This window comes from Rousettus aegyptiacus, unplaced genomic scaffold (genome assembly GCF_014176215.1).
Source record: "Rousettus aegyptiacus isolate mRouAeg1 unplaced genomic scaffold, mRouAeg1.p scaffold_m13_p_14, whole genome shotgun sequence".
In the NCBI taxonomy this organism is placed as follows: domain Eukaryota; kingdom Metazoa; phylum Chordata; class Mammalia; order Chiroptera; family Pteropodidae; genus Rousettus; species Rousettus aegyptiacus.
Genome location: NW_023416289.1, coordinates 5,562,523 through 5,579,954, shown reverse-complemented (window position 1 = coordinate 5,579,954; position 17,432 = coordinate 5,562,523). Strand labels below are relative to the sequence as shown.

The window sequence follows — 17,432 nt, the reverse complement described above, 5'->3', positions numbered from 1 at the left end:
GCATCAGCACTGTTTGGCCCGACTTTCCACCTCTGATCCAGGGTGACGGGGTGGGGGGCGAGCTCCTCCACAGAGACACAGGTTGAAAGGAACACCTGCCCTGGAGACGGAAGGTGTACACTGTTTATGATGACATTTCTACAGAAGCAGGGCTCGAGTCCCACGCAGCCTCCCCGCCATCTTATTCCAACGTCAGGTCCAGGAATGACCGGCTTACAGTGAACAGATTCAGGGACCCCGTTATTAGCACTGCAGTTTGCTTTTACGTTCTCTCGCTCTGTTTCTGACTGTTACCTAGTAAAAATTCCCAGGAACAGAGACTATCCAAGTGGATCACCGAATTCACCACAGTCAGAAAGAATACAGAATAAGAAGGCAGACATTCTAAATGCATAATTGAGGCTTGTGTTTATAAGAAAGCATATTATCTCATAAACTAGATTTGAGATAATCTCTTCTGAATCCTATTTCGTTCAAGAGCCAGAGTTGAATTTTATGATTTTTTTTTTCCATCATCTGATCTGCCACAAGATACACAGTGTGCGCTGCCATCCTGCCTTAAATCCACACAGTCAAAAATGCCCAGGGCCACAGAGGCGAACCACCCCGAGCGGCCCCCGCGGCCACCTTCTCCTCAACTTGGACGCGACGTACTTCAAAACCAGTAGTCTTCTCCGTGATGGCCCCAAATCTCATAATCCAACAAACACTTTTCAAAGAAGGTTCATCTTGAAAGGAGAGTTGGGGGGCTGGGGGAGGGGAACAGAGACTATGTGTATCAACTTTCTCATGCAACTCTTTGAGCCCTCCAAACAATCTTTTCTCCTCCAAAAGACCTTGCAAATCCAGCCGCTTCTCTCCACCTCCATTGCTACCTGCTTGGGGCAAGCCCCCATCACCTCCTACCTGCAGCGCCCCAACGGCCTTCTTCCGGTCTTCCTCCAGCCCCCTACTATGGTTTATTTTCCAAATCGCTCAGAGCGAACTCTTTCTAAAATGTAGACCAGGGTGTGTCATCATGCTTTTGCCTAAAACCTTCTACCTTCCTAACGGGCTCCCAGCGCGCACACAGTAAAATCCAGCCCCTCCTCATGAGCCGTTCTCTGCCCACCTTTCCAAGTCACAGCAAGTCTCCCCATGATTCACCATTCTCCACTCAGGTTCTTTCTCTTCCTTAAATAATATTTTTTTTTCCTCTAGCTTTGTAAGAAGTTCTCTTTCTCCCAAACCAGCCCAATCTTGGCCATCCTATCAAAACGGCTTATTTATTTGTCTTAGTTTTGTCTGCCTCTCCCACTAGACTGTAAGCCCCGTGAAAGCAGAGATCAAGTACATCTTCCTTTCTTCTTTCATTCGGTAATGATTTTGTGTCTACCCCGTGCAAGGCATTATTCTAGTTACTACGATTAATTATTAAACCAACGACACAAAATTCCTTTCCCGGTGTGGGGCCATCCTGCGCTGTTCACCACTGAATCCCCAGGACACGGTAGCTTCTCGACAGGCATTTACTGAATGACTGAGACACTGCAGTGACGACGTGACCCTCAAGTTTTACTGTCGTGCTTCGGCAGGCCTTTTAAAAATGTTTTCATGAGACCAATCAGGTTACTAACGAATGAAATCAATTGAGACCAGCCACACGCACGTAAGTAATACAGAGTCTCCGATAATGTCAAAAACCACCGCTCTAACACAAGTGTTCAGAGCTGAGTATTGTCCCAAGTCCACTCGATATGTATCATTCCTATCAGAAAAACGCTGTGCTAACCTCTTTTACGATTTCTCATAAATTACGACCCCTCCCCACGTCTCCCCACTCCACAGCCCCCACCTTGACACAGGTAACTAAGTTCACTGCCACAGTTTTGAAACAGTTTTAATATGTGCGAACATATCTGTAATATCTGAATTCTAACTCCATATATAGTCCAGTTTTTTTTTTCTTTAGGTTTTTTTTTTTTTTTTAACATTAGGAACATCATTTATCAAGTCAATGGCTGGTAATGAAACCTACTTGGCAATTACCTGTTAAATCTGTCACACCCAATTTAGCACTTCAAGAAATTGTAGTCGGTAAAGCCCAAATGTGAAATCATTTAAGCGTCCTCTCTTTTTTGCTAGTAGGTGCCCCCGAGTCCCACCCAGAGGCGCCTATCACACCAACGACTTGACAGCTCACCTATTTTCAGATCCGCTCAGATACGCCTGTCTTTCTGCCAAGTCGAGAAAGAGGAATCCTGGAAAACCACAAACAAATCCATATCCCTTGTTCCACAAAAATTATTCACTCCTGAAAATCACCGTGTAGGCAAACCCATACTCAAGGTACATGCTGAATCTAGTCAAAGAGCTAATCCGCACACAGGAAAGATGCGAGGAGAGCCAAGTGAGGCTCTTCGCGGTTCGAGGGTTATTTGTTTGATGTTTCACGTTCATTTATCTACATGACTTCAAGGAGTCTTCAGAGTATAAGTAATACAGACAGTAAACACACAATGTCAATGTGCAGAGCTCCCTGGAATGGAAACATGTACTGAAAAGAACATAAAAATCTTTGAAGAAGAGGGAGGTCCGGTTTCTAGGGCCCGGTGCCCATGCTCGACACTCAGAAAGCAGAGGTATCGAGCTGGCTCGGGCCGCTCACTACGACTAACTGCCTGCGGAGTGGCCGTTTCTCAGGCCAGCTTCCAACGCCCACCCGGGCCCGGCTGATTCAGAAGCTCCAGGAGTGGGGTCTGGGCGCCCGCGCGCGCGTCACTCCTGGAGCCCCTGAGGCCAAGCGGTCAACCGTGTTTAGAAACCACTGATCTACAGAACCTAAAACCAACGCCATCAGAAGCCGGGCGGTTAAGTGAGCGAAGCGGGTGAGGGAAAGACGGAGGAAGTGAGGCGGCACGCACGCGAATCAAAGAGGAAGAGGAAAAGAAGAAATGCCGCAGGTCAGATCTGGTCCCCTGCTCTGGATGTTGCTGTTTTCGAATTTAGACTCCAGCTTCCGGAAGCTGGGCGCCGCGTCTCATCCATCTCTGCGCCAGGTGGCGCATCCGAAGTACGGGAGCTTTATCCGGCGTTTGCTAAACCCCTGACAACATTGAGGTGATGCGCCCACTCTTCAGACACTGTTAAGAGAACCGCCGGGGGAATGCCGCCGCCTCGTTCGTAGATTCGACCAAAACGTATTACACACCGACTGTGTAGAAGGCTCTGAGGGTACGGACGTGAATAAAATGGGCAGGATTCCTGTCCACAGGGGCTTTCCATCTGGGGAGGATGGAGGAAGAGGCAGGGAACAAACATTCGTAAATAAATAAGTCGATTTCAGACAGTGATGTTATTCAGCACTAAAACGGCCGCATTGAGCCTCGCAGGTTGTTAAACCACACAGAAGTCAGTGGAGGTTCCTGGTTTCCGAGGAGCTGAAGAATTCACTTGCCGGGGGACAGAAGGGGAGCAGAGGCTGAGAGCTCCATGCCCTGAGCTCCATACCAGCTGAGTGACCTTGGACAAATTCACTTAATCCATCTGGAGGAAGGAGATTAAACGATCTCGAAGACTTTCTAGCCCCCAAGATCCTTGTATTCTATAGGAAGATGCATTAGCAAAATTTCACACACGGTGACGGCCATGCCCGATCTAGTGTCCAAATACTTGCGGTCCCTTCCCTCAAGGGTTGGCTCTTGACATTTACACGTTCTTATAAACTGAACATATTTTCCAAGCATTTCATGAGTCCACCTCTACAGTTTACCTCAGGCAAAACCACAGGCTCAGCTATTTATTGCCACAGTGCAATGTCGACTGGCATGCCCAGACCAAGTTATAAAACTGGCACTGTCCCCCACGCCCTAGGCCAAAGGAAACCAAATATCAAGTTCAAGGTGATTAAGGAATCCTGAAATTAGTTAAATTCCCTCATTCAACAAACATTAATAAGAGACTGCAAGAAGCCAAGCACTGATCTAGTTCTTAAGGAAACACACACACACACACACACACACACACACACACACACACACACAGGCTCTGCCCACAAGGACCATGGTCCAACGCAAAGATTCTTCACCCGGCTTTCAGAGGCTCCATGAAGCCCACAAAATTAAGTACCACGTTTTGAGTCGTAAGGGCGTGTTTCTGGGGACCGGGTCCACAGCGCTTATTAAATTCTCAAGAGGTCAACGATCCAAATTAGAGACACGACGTCGGACACTTCGGCCGAGGTCTCTCTGTCACTTTTTATACAAATCCGTGTTGCCTAAATAAGGAAACGGAATTAGAGACGCTAAGCACGAAGACGCGTCCCAGAAGTGGCGCAGCAGAAATCCGGACCCAGAGCCACTGCCCCCAGAACCCAGAGCCACCGCCCCCCGGACCCAGAGCCACCACCCCCTGGACCCAGAGCCACCGCCCCCCGAAGTTCGCGTTCCGTCCCATGCCGTGCGTTCTCATGGTTCTCACAGCTCGCTGAAAAAAAACAACAAAAAAAAGGTGGCGGGGGGTTGGGGGGGCGCGGTGCGTTTAACGGAGGGAGTCACTGAAGCCCCCACGGACCAAGGACCCTTTCGTCATGTGTCGTCGACGACAAAGGCAGAGTCGAGCCCTCCGTTTCCCAGACGCGGCAAGGGCAAACATCGGTTTCTCGGCTTCTGCCTCCCCCCCACGGAAATAAGAGGGGCTCGTGACCTCAAGGGGCCTTTCCGTTCAGAAGTCGAGGCACGTGGCGGCCCGACTCCGAGGCAGAGGTCAGAGGTCAGGGTAACTTAATTCCACGCCTTAAATCCGGTGGGTGTGCATCGGTCTCAATTTCTGAACTTTCCCCTGGGTCTAACTCTTGGCCTTGACCCCCTTATAATCCCTAAATGGCTGCGTGACTCCATTTCGTGAGTTGCATTGGGATTTTGAATAAAAAGGCAATGTGAAAATCGTGTGTCAAACATGACAAAATTTGAAGTCAAGAAATGCCACTTACATACTGTGGGGTCACGACAAGAACACAGATCTCTGGAATCGGGATTCGCTCTAGAGCCCAGGGCTACAACTCAGTGGCTGTGTAACACTGGGGTAAGTGACTTCCCCTCCCTGAAGCCCAGTTACACCTTTTCTCAAACAGGGACAATGACACGGCATATTTTAATAATAGACAAATTTTTACCGAGTGCCTACTTATGTCAAGCACTGTTCTAGGCTCTAGATGAGAAAGACAAGTAGCCATCTAAATAAGAAAAAATAAAACAATTTTAATAAGAGTAACTGCCTTAAAATAATAGTAGCTGACAGTTTTGAGCATACCTAATGTGTCAGAAACCATTACATAAGACATAAGTATTCACTTATTGAAGTCTCACAATGGAGGGATATATTATTATTATATCCATTTTATAGAGGAAAAAACTAACACCCAGAAAGGTTAAGGAACTCACCCAAAGTCACACAGCCAGCGAGTCACAGGGCCAAGGCTGAAACCCAGACTACCTGACAAGAGAACCTCGCTCTCGACACTGGATGGAGGAGTTTAATGAAAATGAAAGTAATGTCATACTAGGAAGAGACTGCTGTAATCTGGCTGGTCGGGAAAGCCACCCTGAGCCAGTGAGACACACAAATCACAAGGAGAAGCCAGGCCCAGAGTCAGGACCTAGGGAGAGTGCTCCACGCAGGACGCACGGTGAGGACGAAGGCCCTCAGGAAGAACCAGCCGGGTGGCTTGCCTGGACCGAAAGAAGGCGGCGGGCCCGGGGCATCGTGGACGAGCTCGGGGCAGGTGAGCCCTCAGGTGCAGGCAGGTGCAGACCATGCGGGGCCCCGCTGGCTGGAGCAAGGGTTTCACTCTGCGGGCGACGCAGTCACTGACGTGACTTCGGGGGGACGGGACCCAAAACGCGTGTTGACTGACCTGTTTCAAATAGGAGTCCACCTAATGTGCACAGAATGAATTATCGGGGCACGGGGGGGGGCTGTGAAAAGTTGTAGTTCGGAGACCAATTTGAGGGTGCAGAAATGCAGGCAAGAGATAATGGTGACCTGGCCTCTGCAGCAGTCACAGAGGTGGAGGGAGTTACACAGGCTCCGGACACGGGGACTGGATGAGGATGGCCAGGACGACCAGAAGAGCGTCTGGCGCAGAACGGGCACTCACAGCGGGTAACTACCTTCCCTGTCCAACACTAATTAATGAGAAGCTTGAGATAAAACTATAAATCATACCCGAGATGACTCAGCCTCTCTGACACCCCCGCTCCACTTTTCTCCAAAGAAGCCCGGAGCTTGGAGAGTAAGCAAACTGGGAACGCACCAAATTCGCAACACAATGGAGAATTGATCTATTAAAGGAGCCGGACTGTTAAATTAAAACCGTTTCTGTGGGCCAAGCTGACACACAAAGGGACCAGTCTTCTTCAACAATGAAGACCAGTTAAGAGGAGACTCAGGTTACACAATCTCCTTCTCTCCACAGTGAGGCACTTAGATGGAATTTTTTTTTTTAATAGAAAAGACAAACTCTTGAGTAAATGTAATAATTGTTTCAATAATGGGCCCCAACCACCCAAGAAGTTTAAAAAAAAAAAAAACTGGAAAATTGGGATTCTTCTATTACACGATCGGTTAACTGCTGCCTCGAGTCCAGGGTATGTTCACACCGGAGCAGGAATGATGCTTCGGGGGGGTGGGGGGGGGACCGACAGCCCGACAATGATTTGGGAAACTGAAAGATTCCCTTTGAAATAGGAAAAAATAAATAAGCAAACAAACAAACTAATAAAACAACCAAAGGCGCGTAAATGAGGCCGACTGATAGAAGAGGTTTCACGTGCTGCCCAAAATAGTTCTTTTTAGAGAAGCCCTTTCCTCACGAATGTCCCAAACAGGTGGTCCTGCGCTGACCTCAGCCATCTCACCAGTAGCATTCGTCATTCGTTTCTAACAACAACAAAACTGCCATCAGTGGCTCTAACTGAAACATTAATAATTACCAAAGGCAAAAAGGCAAGCCCCAGGAGCGAGACCCTCGGCTGAGGGCCGGCCCAGGATGGGAGAGACATCTGCTCCCATGGGGTGCGTCACTCAGAATTCCAGAGCGAAGAGGAGACTGGCCGTGGAGACGTGACCAATGGAACTCTGACTCCGTCCTTCGAACTTTTAACTGGTCACATCTGCCTCACTGCTCTCACGCAGCGGTGCGGCAAAAAATCTGCAAGATCACACCATTTTGTCTTGTTTTGTTTTGTTTTCGTAATAATACCATTATTTGCTCTTTTTCTCACTGCGCTGACATTTGGACTGATGGTTTAAAACAAGGGTGGGTAAATTGGCAGGTGTCTTGGCACAAATCGAACCGGTCGCACCGCCTTGCATCAGAAGTCCCTGTATTCTTCACACCCTGCATTCCAGTAAAGAGAAAAAGAAAAAAGGGGAAAAAGTGCCCTTGACAAAACAGCAAAAATGATTAATTTTATTAAATCTTGAATGTTAAGAAGCTGTCTTTTCACTATTCTGGGTGACAAAATGGGGACTGTGCATCAAGTACGTCTGATAAATATCAAAACAACATAGTTGTCTCAAAGGAGGGCGCTTGTGTGACTGAGCCGTGGACTGAACTGGCCACTTTTTTCATGGAATGCTATTTTCCCTCGAGAAAATGACTGATAAACAAATATGGTTAATCAGACTTTGTATCTGGCAGACATGTTCTCAAAAATTAATGAAGTTGAGCTGTCTCTTCGACTCGACCATCTCTGCTACTAATGATAAAACTTGAGTTTTCAAGCAAAATATTAGAAATTTGGAAAATGTATATTCTCCGTCTTGCACTGGACAGCTTCCTTGTACTTCAAAACTTTTCTGATAAGATCAGTAGTGATGTTAACAAGTATGATTTTTGACACTGTATAATGCAATGTGTCAACATCTGGAAGATCTGCCTTACTCAATGAACTAATTTCCAAACGGCGAAAAGCATGATGTTACAAAATCATGCATGAGTAAGGGATCCATTCAAAATGCAAAACAGATCAACAGATAATAATATAACAGAGTAGGGAAAGATCACTATGGTGGTTTCACGTTCTACACTTCAAATGAGCCATTACAAAACTCCTGACTCGTCAAATTTTGGTGTAACATCAAAGAAGATCCACATTTAATAGCTGAAGAAGCAATTAAAATATTCCCCTCTTCCATCGGTGTCTATATAAGGCTGGATTTTGTTCACATACTTCAGCCAAATCAAGATATTGCAACAATTGGATGGCAAAGTAGGTAAGATAAGCCAGCTTCTATTAAGCTAGACATTAAAGAGATTTGCAAAAATATAAAAACATCATTCTTCTTGCTGGTTTTTTTTTTTTTGTATTGGAAATAGTTACTTTTCATTAAAAATTATTTATGTTAACATGTGGTGGATTGTTTTGCTATTTTTAAATGACTTCATGAATGTTTTTAAATTCCTCAATTTTAATTCCTAATATGGTAAATATCGCTAGCAACAGCTCATATAAACAAAAGCTTTTTGGGGGTCCTCCACAATTTTTAGCAGTGTAGGTATAAAAGGATCCAGAAGCCAGTAAGTTGGGCATTTTGGTTTAAAGCAAATACATAACAGCTGCCTTTCTCACACACACACCCTGCACGAATGAAAAAAGACGAACTGAATTTCTTTGGCCTCTTTTGTGTAATTTACTTAAGGCCCATGGGCCTTGCTAATTTGCATGTCTGATTTACTCAGAACTCTTTCTTCCTCCTCCTCTCTGGCAAGCAACCACAGACAGATTCCATTACCATTTCACAACTCACTCTTATGCAAACTGCAATGCGGTGGTATAGACACGGAGCTCGCTCACGCAGCCCAGCAAACAGGGGTAAGGAGGAGCTCAGCTGTAGGGTTTTCCAGCCAAGAGCCCTTTTCAAACACTAAATCCACAAAACACAGCATTAGCTTGCTCAGAGCAAATAGTTAATTTGTCCTTTCACTAGAAATCAAAAGGACGAAATCACACGGCTAGAGTATTGCCTCAGCCCCAACACTGACCCTCCGCCATCCCCTTTTTCCCAAGTAAGTAAATGTCTAAACCATGAAGAATCAACAAGTCAATCAAACCCATAACAAATATTTAGACTGTCTACATGAAAAAAGAGCGTACGCGGTCATAAAAAGAAAACTAACAATACAGGTAATAAAAAAAAAAAATGTCCGCGTAAACAGCGCTATGGAAGTGTGAAGAAAGGAGAAAACTATGCACCAACGTGACCAAGGGCATGAATACATGGGGGGAAAAAGCAGAAAAGCAAACACGGGTAGTTAAGGGTAGTAAAGCTCAACCATTAGTCAAGGGCAAGACACTCTCAGACAGCAGTGATTAGACGGTTTGGCTAAAATTCAGTTCCTGCAGGGGGCAAACGGAAGACGCTGCGAGAACGGGAGACTGTCCCCAGATCGTGGCAGGTGTAGAAGTCAAGCTAAGTAGTCTAGATTCTATCCGAGACCCGAGACCCGACAGGGAGACACAAAAGGCTTTCGAGAAGGACAGGAGCACAAAAGAAGTGTGCTGTTTGATTGCTGCTTTGTTTTGTAAACACGAATCTGTTAATAATATGGTTGAGACCAAAGAAACCAAGACTAGAGCCCAGGGGGGCCGGGTACGGCCACTAAGAAGCCCAAGAGATGAGCTGGGCCTGAACGGGGGCCACGGCGATGGGAACGGAAAAGAATCAGGAGCTACACTGGGAAAGACAGATCTGGAATCTAGCGTGGGGTCGGACTGCAAAAAAGATGGGACCACACAGAGAAACTAAGGAGTCAAGGTCATTAACGACACATCTACCAAGGGCCCACTGAGCGTGTTGCCATGCTAGGCAATACAAGAAAGACTGATTTGGAGGATATGATGTGTGCTTTTAAACATCTCGAGAGAGAGGGCTGGATTATGATGGACTGGCCCTCAGCATCCTTCCGATCTCTTACTGTGCCTTCCTATGCTACAGAGGATGGACAGATTAAACTACATTTCCCAGACCCCTCTGCAGCTAGGGTTCTGGGTGAGAATTAAGACTCTACCCATTACATGGCTTCCTGTGAGATTTAGAAGGCAACACTGAAACGGAGGCCATGGAAACGCTGGAGGTTTGTGCAACCAGATTCAGGGATCCGGGCACTAGCTTCGAGGTTATCAAATGCCAGCTGATTTTTAAGGACGTGTCCCTGACTACAGACGCGGTGACACGTCCTTAAAAATCAGCAGTCTCGTGATGGCTTCTGGTTCCCAGCCTTCTTGAGCTTGACGGATTGGCAGCCCACCTGGCAAGCCGGTCTGTAGTCCTGTTTCAAAGGCCCTGTTTCAAAGGCCCCGCCTCGAGGCGCTCGGCCTTGAGCCCATTTCTCCCATCCTCCCCGGGACTAGAAGGATCTATTTCCCTGTCTTACATAGTTTCTGTTTCCTGCAACTAAATCTAGAAATATATGTGGGTTTAAATAAAGGCAGGAAACCAAGCGAAAATATTAGATACCTAGTGAAAAGAATACAACTAAAACTTAGAGACAAAACGTCCACAACTCATCTTGGAATCCACACACACACACACAAAAATCCTCTTTGGTTTCTTAAGTAACTGTGACAACATCTTACATTTATCTAGAGCTCTGAATGCGAGCAAGGCATCTTGAAGCAGTCTCGCTTCATTCTGAACTTGGCGCAGGACACCGAAAGTCCGGGTATCACGATCTGAATTTTAAGAAATGAGAGAACCAAAGCACGAAGGCGGTAAATAATTTGCCTAAGGTCAGAGAGGATAACTTAGGGGTCCAACTAAAGTATTTCCTGCTTTAAACCTATTTTCCCCTGTTTGGTCTTCCGTCAGTTAACTATAACCATGTTCTAAAGTAAACGTTAAAATTGTTAGTGTAGAAATCTTAGGAGCCTAAGCGGACTTGTAAAGCCACAAGGAATTAAATGGGGCCTGACTTAACAACCATGGAAAAAAATAAAAATTCCATGTGTAATTTTCTTCTCCAATTTTAACCTAAAACGCGGTGGCTGTGGCGGGCCCGCCGTCCCCGTGACATGCTTCCAACACACACAGTCCGAGAAGCAAGTGTCATCCAATTATTTAGGCAGCTATTCATTTATTTTTCTATCATTCTAAGAGTTGGAAAATTAACAGTGTTGTGTTTACAAACCTTCACTGGGCCATGACATAAAAGCTCGAATATGTTTGTGTTACACCCAACTCCAGTTTGAAGAAGCTCAACGGCCAGTTAATATAAACCCGTTCTGAACAAACGTGCAGAAAGTAGCCCTGTTAGACAGAGGTTAAGGTTTGACCTTCTCAACTTTTTCCACAGAATGTACAATCCATCACGTACAAAAAGCACAGTGAAGATGTGAGGTGTTGGTAAGTACCCCTGTTAGTGAGAAGTTCTGCTAATTATTACACCAAATCAGCGCAGTTAACAGGTCATGGCCACGAGAAGGGCATGTTTCAGGGCATTGCATTGCTGCCTAGGGTGGAGATGAATAAATTACACTATGCCCTCTACCAATAAAACAATCTCCCTGACACCGGGAAACCCGGTCGGCGCAGCCAGATGACAGAAGAGTTCCTCGGCTCCTCTGTGTGGAAGATGAGGCTTCAGTGCCACCTAGTGACTTGCGCGCGGTGACTTCTGCTTTTGAACTTACAGAGGTAGGGTGACTGACAAGGCCTTGAACCCAAGCTCCAAAGCAGGAAAAGGAAACGGATGGAAGAACTACGAAGGCTCCTCAAGCTAAATACTTGCTTTTTAAGGCACACTTATAGTTTCTTTTCTTTCTTTCCCCCACCTGTGCATTCCCGAGTAAGCCACAAAACAGGGATGTCTCCTCAAAGGCCCAAACTAATCAGCAGCTTACCAGAAATTTATTTTATTTTACCCATCATCTTCTGGCAGAAAACGTCTTCAAAATTAAACCTTAAGGACGTCCAAGGTAGAAAAAGATAACAGAGGGCCAGGGGAGTAAATGAAGACTAAGAAGAAGCCAAGTCTTGGCGCCCAGAAGGCATATTATGAAAATTAGCAAAGTGTACATAATGCATTCGCATAATGCCGATGGATGAAAGTAGGGAGACTTCCCAATCCAGAGCGAGAGCTTTCTGACAGGGACTCTGAGAAGTGCCGTCCCACCCTCGGCACCAAAATGACTGTGCCCAGCGAGGCCGTGTCCAGACTACTCACTCCTAATGTCGCATCAGATAAGCACACGGAACATTCCACATGAGCACAGGGCATGCCCGAGACAGCACTCGGGCCGCGGAAACCCGTGCCCTTCTCGTGCAAAGTCACGGCCTCATGGAGCTCAGACTCCGACTCCGGCGGAGGAAGGCAGGCGAAAACCATACGCAGCGGATGACGGCGAGTGACGGAGAAAATCGGAACAGGAATGGCGAATGCCAGCGGCAGTGACAGGCAGGGCGTCGCTTCAGGGAAATCGGAGCAAGCCTCTTGAGAACGGAGCGTTTAGAGAGTGGAGACCTAACGGGAGGGAGGGGACCGGCCACGCAAACATCTGCGGGAAGAACATTCTGAGAGAGAACAGCACGTGTGAAAGCCCCGAGGCAGGAAGCGCTCGCCTTGTTCGAGGAAAACGAGGGAGGCCAGTTTGGGGGCGGGGGGGAGGTTAGAAGGAGGAGGAGGAGCACTACAGGAGAGGAAGTCCGAGAGGGAGCTGGGGACGGGTCAGAGAGAAAGACAGAAGGGTCTGTTTTACAACAGCGGCTCTATTGAGATGTAATGTATATATATGCCATGCAATTGGCCCTTTTAAAGCGTACGGTTCAGAGTGGATAGTCACAGTTGTGCTGTGCAATCATCACGACTTAACTTCAGACTCCAAAAAAGAAGCCCTGAACCCGTCGGCAGGCATTCCTCCCCGCTCCCGCTCCCCAGCTGCTGGGGACCACTCAACCCCCTCTACGTCTCTCTGGTTTTGCTTATTCTGGATGTGGAGCCCCGTGATATGTGGTCTTTTGTCATTGGCTTCTCTCATTCATCACGTTTTCAAAACGCACCCATGTTGTAGTACGTATCACTACGCCGTCCTTTTCATTGCCAAGTAATATTCCATTGTAAGGACAGACCACATTTTGATCATCTAGTCATCACTGGATGGACGTTGGGGCTGTTTCCACTTGGGGGCCCATTATTAATAACGCTGCTGCAAACATGCGTGTGCATGTTTTGTGTGGGCCGGAGTTTCATTTGTCTTGAGTAACGAAAAGCAGAACTACTGAATTATGCAGTAACTCCATCTACCACTTGGAAGAACCACAGGAAGGTTTGCACAGAGGAGTGACATGATCTGAATTTGTTTGTTTGTTTGTTTCTGAGTGTCACTTTGGTTTCTTTCATGTAGACAGAGGCAAGGGAAGAAGCAGGAAGACGGGTTAGGAAGGAATTGCAGTGATCGAGGACAGAGATGCTGGTAGCCCGGATATGAATGGCAGAAGTCGGGCTCGTGAGAAGAGGTTGGATTCTAAATATGCCCTGAAGACAGAGGCACCAGAATTTGCTAATGGATGACAAGTACAGTATGAAAGGAAGGGTGAGGGGTATCCTTAAGGATCTGGCCTGAGGACCTGAAAGGATGAAGTTGCCATGTACCACAGTAGAGATGACTTGGAGGAGGAATGATAACTATTAGTTCCCTCCCCGCGCCCTCTGGAGGTTCCCCACACCCCACTGTCCCTGCAACGCATGCTCAGAAGCCACTGCCATATTCCTTGCTTTGCCTGTCCCTTTCAAAACAGTCTCTGCCACCGCCCCAACCTCCATCAAAGTCCCTTCGGAGCTATTCTGGACGTTTTGCTTTTGTAATCAACAAATCGAATTCCAACTGGCAAGAGTGAGGGAAAACACACACACACACACACACACGTGCGCGCGCGCACACACACACAGAACCAAAAGCTACAGTAATTAAATAGCTCTTGACAAGATCCATTGTAGAAGTGGTTTTTGAAACCACGTCTGCCAAGTGCCCATTCGGAAGTGCCTCAGTTTAGGAGAAGAGGGGCATTCCAGAAGAGGGAGCCGTGGTCCAGGAGGCCGACCAAACCCGACCCTTCGAACATGATGGGTGGAAAAAGAGGGCACTTTCTCCTCCGGACCAAGAACCCAGGTTATTAAACGTGGTGTAATTGACATCCTTAGCTATCACAGTGGCAAATGTTTTATCAGAAACTAAGAAGGCGGAAGATAAAAAAAAATAAAATAAAAAAAAAGAGGCGCCTAAGGCGGGGAGACAGCTGGGCTCGGAACACAAAATGTGTCTCATCGCCCCCATCGCACACCTTTTCAAAGCAGCTAAAGCGTGTCTGCGCGCACTACTGCTCAGCGACAGCACGACCTTCGTAAGCTGTGACCACTGCTCCATGTGGAGGCCTCGCTCAACATCAAAATAAACATATTAAATTGTACCCACATTTCGCAATAAAAAGTTTCTCTGCAATGGAAAAAAAATGAGCGGATTTTTATAATTTTGCATTTGATTGCACTTGGCTTTAAGAAACGCATTGCTGGTGGACTGTAATTTCTCAGCAATCGCCGGGCGTACTCGAGAAATCTTGAGAAATCGGAAAATCCAACTTCTAACCGAATCTCGAACGTCATAAGATTTTATGAATGCTAGATGTTTCAATTTATGTAGAGCTACAGTGTATAAACATTTAAGTACACGTTTATGCATTTAAGTTCTACAATTTTAGGGTTGGAATTTGGAGTGAACACATTTTTTTTTTCGGGCCTCGTCCATGTTTATAGACTCCTAAAGAACTCCGGCCGAGACTGGTAGCTGCTGAGTTCTGGCCAGTGGGATGTGAGCAGAAGTGACGAGGGCCACTTCCAGGTCTGGCCCTTACGAAATTCCTGAACTCGTCTCTGCCTGTGGGAACTGGTTGGAATAGAGATAACCTAAGGTGACCTTAGGGGCACTGGGGTGGCAGAGCCACCTTCGGCTTGCATTCCTAAACGAATGCATGGAGCACTGCATTCCCACCAATCTGTTTACCTACTTGTTGTGTTAACTAGCCAAAAAATAAATTTTTCTTATTTTCGAGGCAGTCTACAGGATTTTGACATGATTTTTGCTACAGCGGGAACCTACCTTAACATAAAACCCACGATGTCTATAGTGTCGCATACATAAATGGCCCTGATCAATGATTTTACACCTGCATTTTTTTATTTGTGCGATTACTAATTCTTAATAAAAATTACAGCGTATAACAGTTACTAGGTACAAGGTTCGGTTTAAATGCTTGACATAAGTTAACTCATTTAATCCTCATAATACTTATCTTCACTCGACAGATAATAAAACCGAGGTACAGAGAAATTAAGTAACCTGCCCAAAGTTACACAACTCATAAGTGGCAGCGCCGGGATTCAAGCCCAAGCGGTAGAGATGTGGCATCTGTACCTCTGTCACTATGCTATAAATGTGGACAAAGACGAAAAACTCGAATTCCAGAAGAGCCTGGTTTTCTTCTTTCTTGTCCAGAAGAAGACAAGATAAATGGACATAATAGAACATTATGTTCTATTCCTCCGCGTTTGTGCAATGATTAAAGAGAGAACCTCGCTAACTCGGGACAGCTACGACGTTCCGATGAAATTCTGACTTTGAAAAGGCGGCCCCCACCCCCACCCCCATGTGGGTAGATAGGTCCAAAAGTCAGTGGAACCGCAGCCTCGCTTTCACGAAAATGCAAACGCCTCTGAAGGCGGCTAATCAGTAAATCTGTACTTTTCCAGAGAAGCACAGATTAACTTCCTAGTGGGTTAAAGGAGCTGAATATCGGATGAGGACATCCAAAACAAACAGTCACGGACGGGTGGGAGCCAGGGGTGATGTGGCCAAATGCACACTTGAGGATGAATTCCAAATGTGGTCATGAACGTTTTCCTGATTCAAAATAAACAAAGAAACAAGGCAAGTTTTGACATGGACAAGACATTTGAGATCATAAAAAAGCAGCAGCCTCACCAACAGGCCACAAGTCTAGATTAAAAGCATATTTCGCATGACTCATAAACCACCCCCAAAATGACCCTGTGCCTGTGGGTCTCAACAGAGGCCATTTCTCCACTTACGAAGTGGCCTATCCGTTCCTCCGAGGTCCTGCCACACCGAGCTGTCCCTCAGCGCAACAACCGGTGAACCTGCAGGACGCGGGAGATCCCCTTGCATCACCGACCAGAATGAGAAATAACCATTTCACCTTCTATGGCAAAAGGGCCACAAGCCCGTTTCCCGGCATCCTCCCTCAAGGCAGAACCGACTGGCAGTCGCGATGCTGGGTCAGACGGCCTTTACCTCTTCTGTGCCCACCGCTGACCAGGAACGTCGACATTTATCACCTCTTCGGACTGCAAAGAAGTTAAAACCTGAGCCCCACCTGGCAACTGGCGAAGAAGACAGGCAGGTGTGGAAATGGTCAACATTCCGGGGCCTCTTTTGAGCGTAACCGTGTGAAGGATGCATGACTGAAGGGTGTCGAGTCCTGAGACCGTTTTAGAAAAGACATAGAATTGGCTCTATTACAAGCGTGGAAGGAAATCCCAAATGCTGGAGACGTCGATCAGTCCCTGAGCAGCGACCTAAACAGTATGCAGGGCCTAGACCGTGCTGGGTGTTGTGGCTGCAGAACAGGAGTTTGCGGCTAATGTTGTCATAGCAACCAACAGTAGCCAACATCGGCCCAGCGTCTCCCCGGTAGTAGGTACTATATACCAAGCGCCTTAGCCCCTACTAACTCATTTAAACCTCGAATCCACCCCACGAGCAGTCCAGCCAGAATTTTCAGGCACGAGGGGAAAATACATGAATTATTACAATAGAAAGTCAAACTTTTAAATGAAACTATTATTTTTGAATGATTTCTGGAGATTCTTTATGTGCTTTAGGCTGGGAAACAATTTATCCCTTGATCGTTGTTAAATGGTTCAAAATATCCTCTGAACCTGACTTATAAATGTTATGATCCCTAACTTTAAATGGAGTATGTTGAATGCATCAGATCACAATAACCACAAGGAAATTACTTTCCTTGATGCGGCATTAAAATTCAGGAGCCCCATGGGTTTAACGGCACCTTTAAAAGAGGTACCTTTCCTGTTTAAAAAAAAAAATAAAAAAATAAAAAAATCCATAAAGTGAGCCTGGCTCCAAAGCAGCACTAGAAAAAATAACAAAGGAACGTCAGATTACAGCATTTTAATCGGAAGTTTCACAGCAAAAGATTCGAAGTGAAACCCACTACTACTGATAAGAAAATAATGCTAAACGGTGTCCTAATTAGTCCTCATATTTACTAAGGACAAAACGGTTCCCATCTTTAAGGTCACTTGCAGGTAACGGGCTGGATTGAGCCATCCATCAGGTAAAACAAATGCATCTGGACAG

At 46.3% G+C, this 17,432-nt stretch overlaps 1 protein-coding gene across 5 annotated transcripts in view; it reads right to left on the bottom strand.

Moving 5' to 3' along the window:
- FTO (FTO alpha-ketoglutarate dependent dioxygenase) overlaps positions 1-17,432 on the bottom strand; it is a 310,416-nt gene that overhangs the window by 243,595 nt on the left and 49,389 nt on the right. The window lies entirely within an intron of this gene.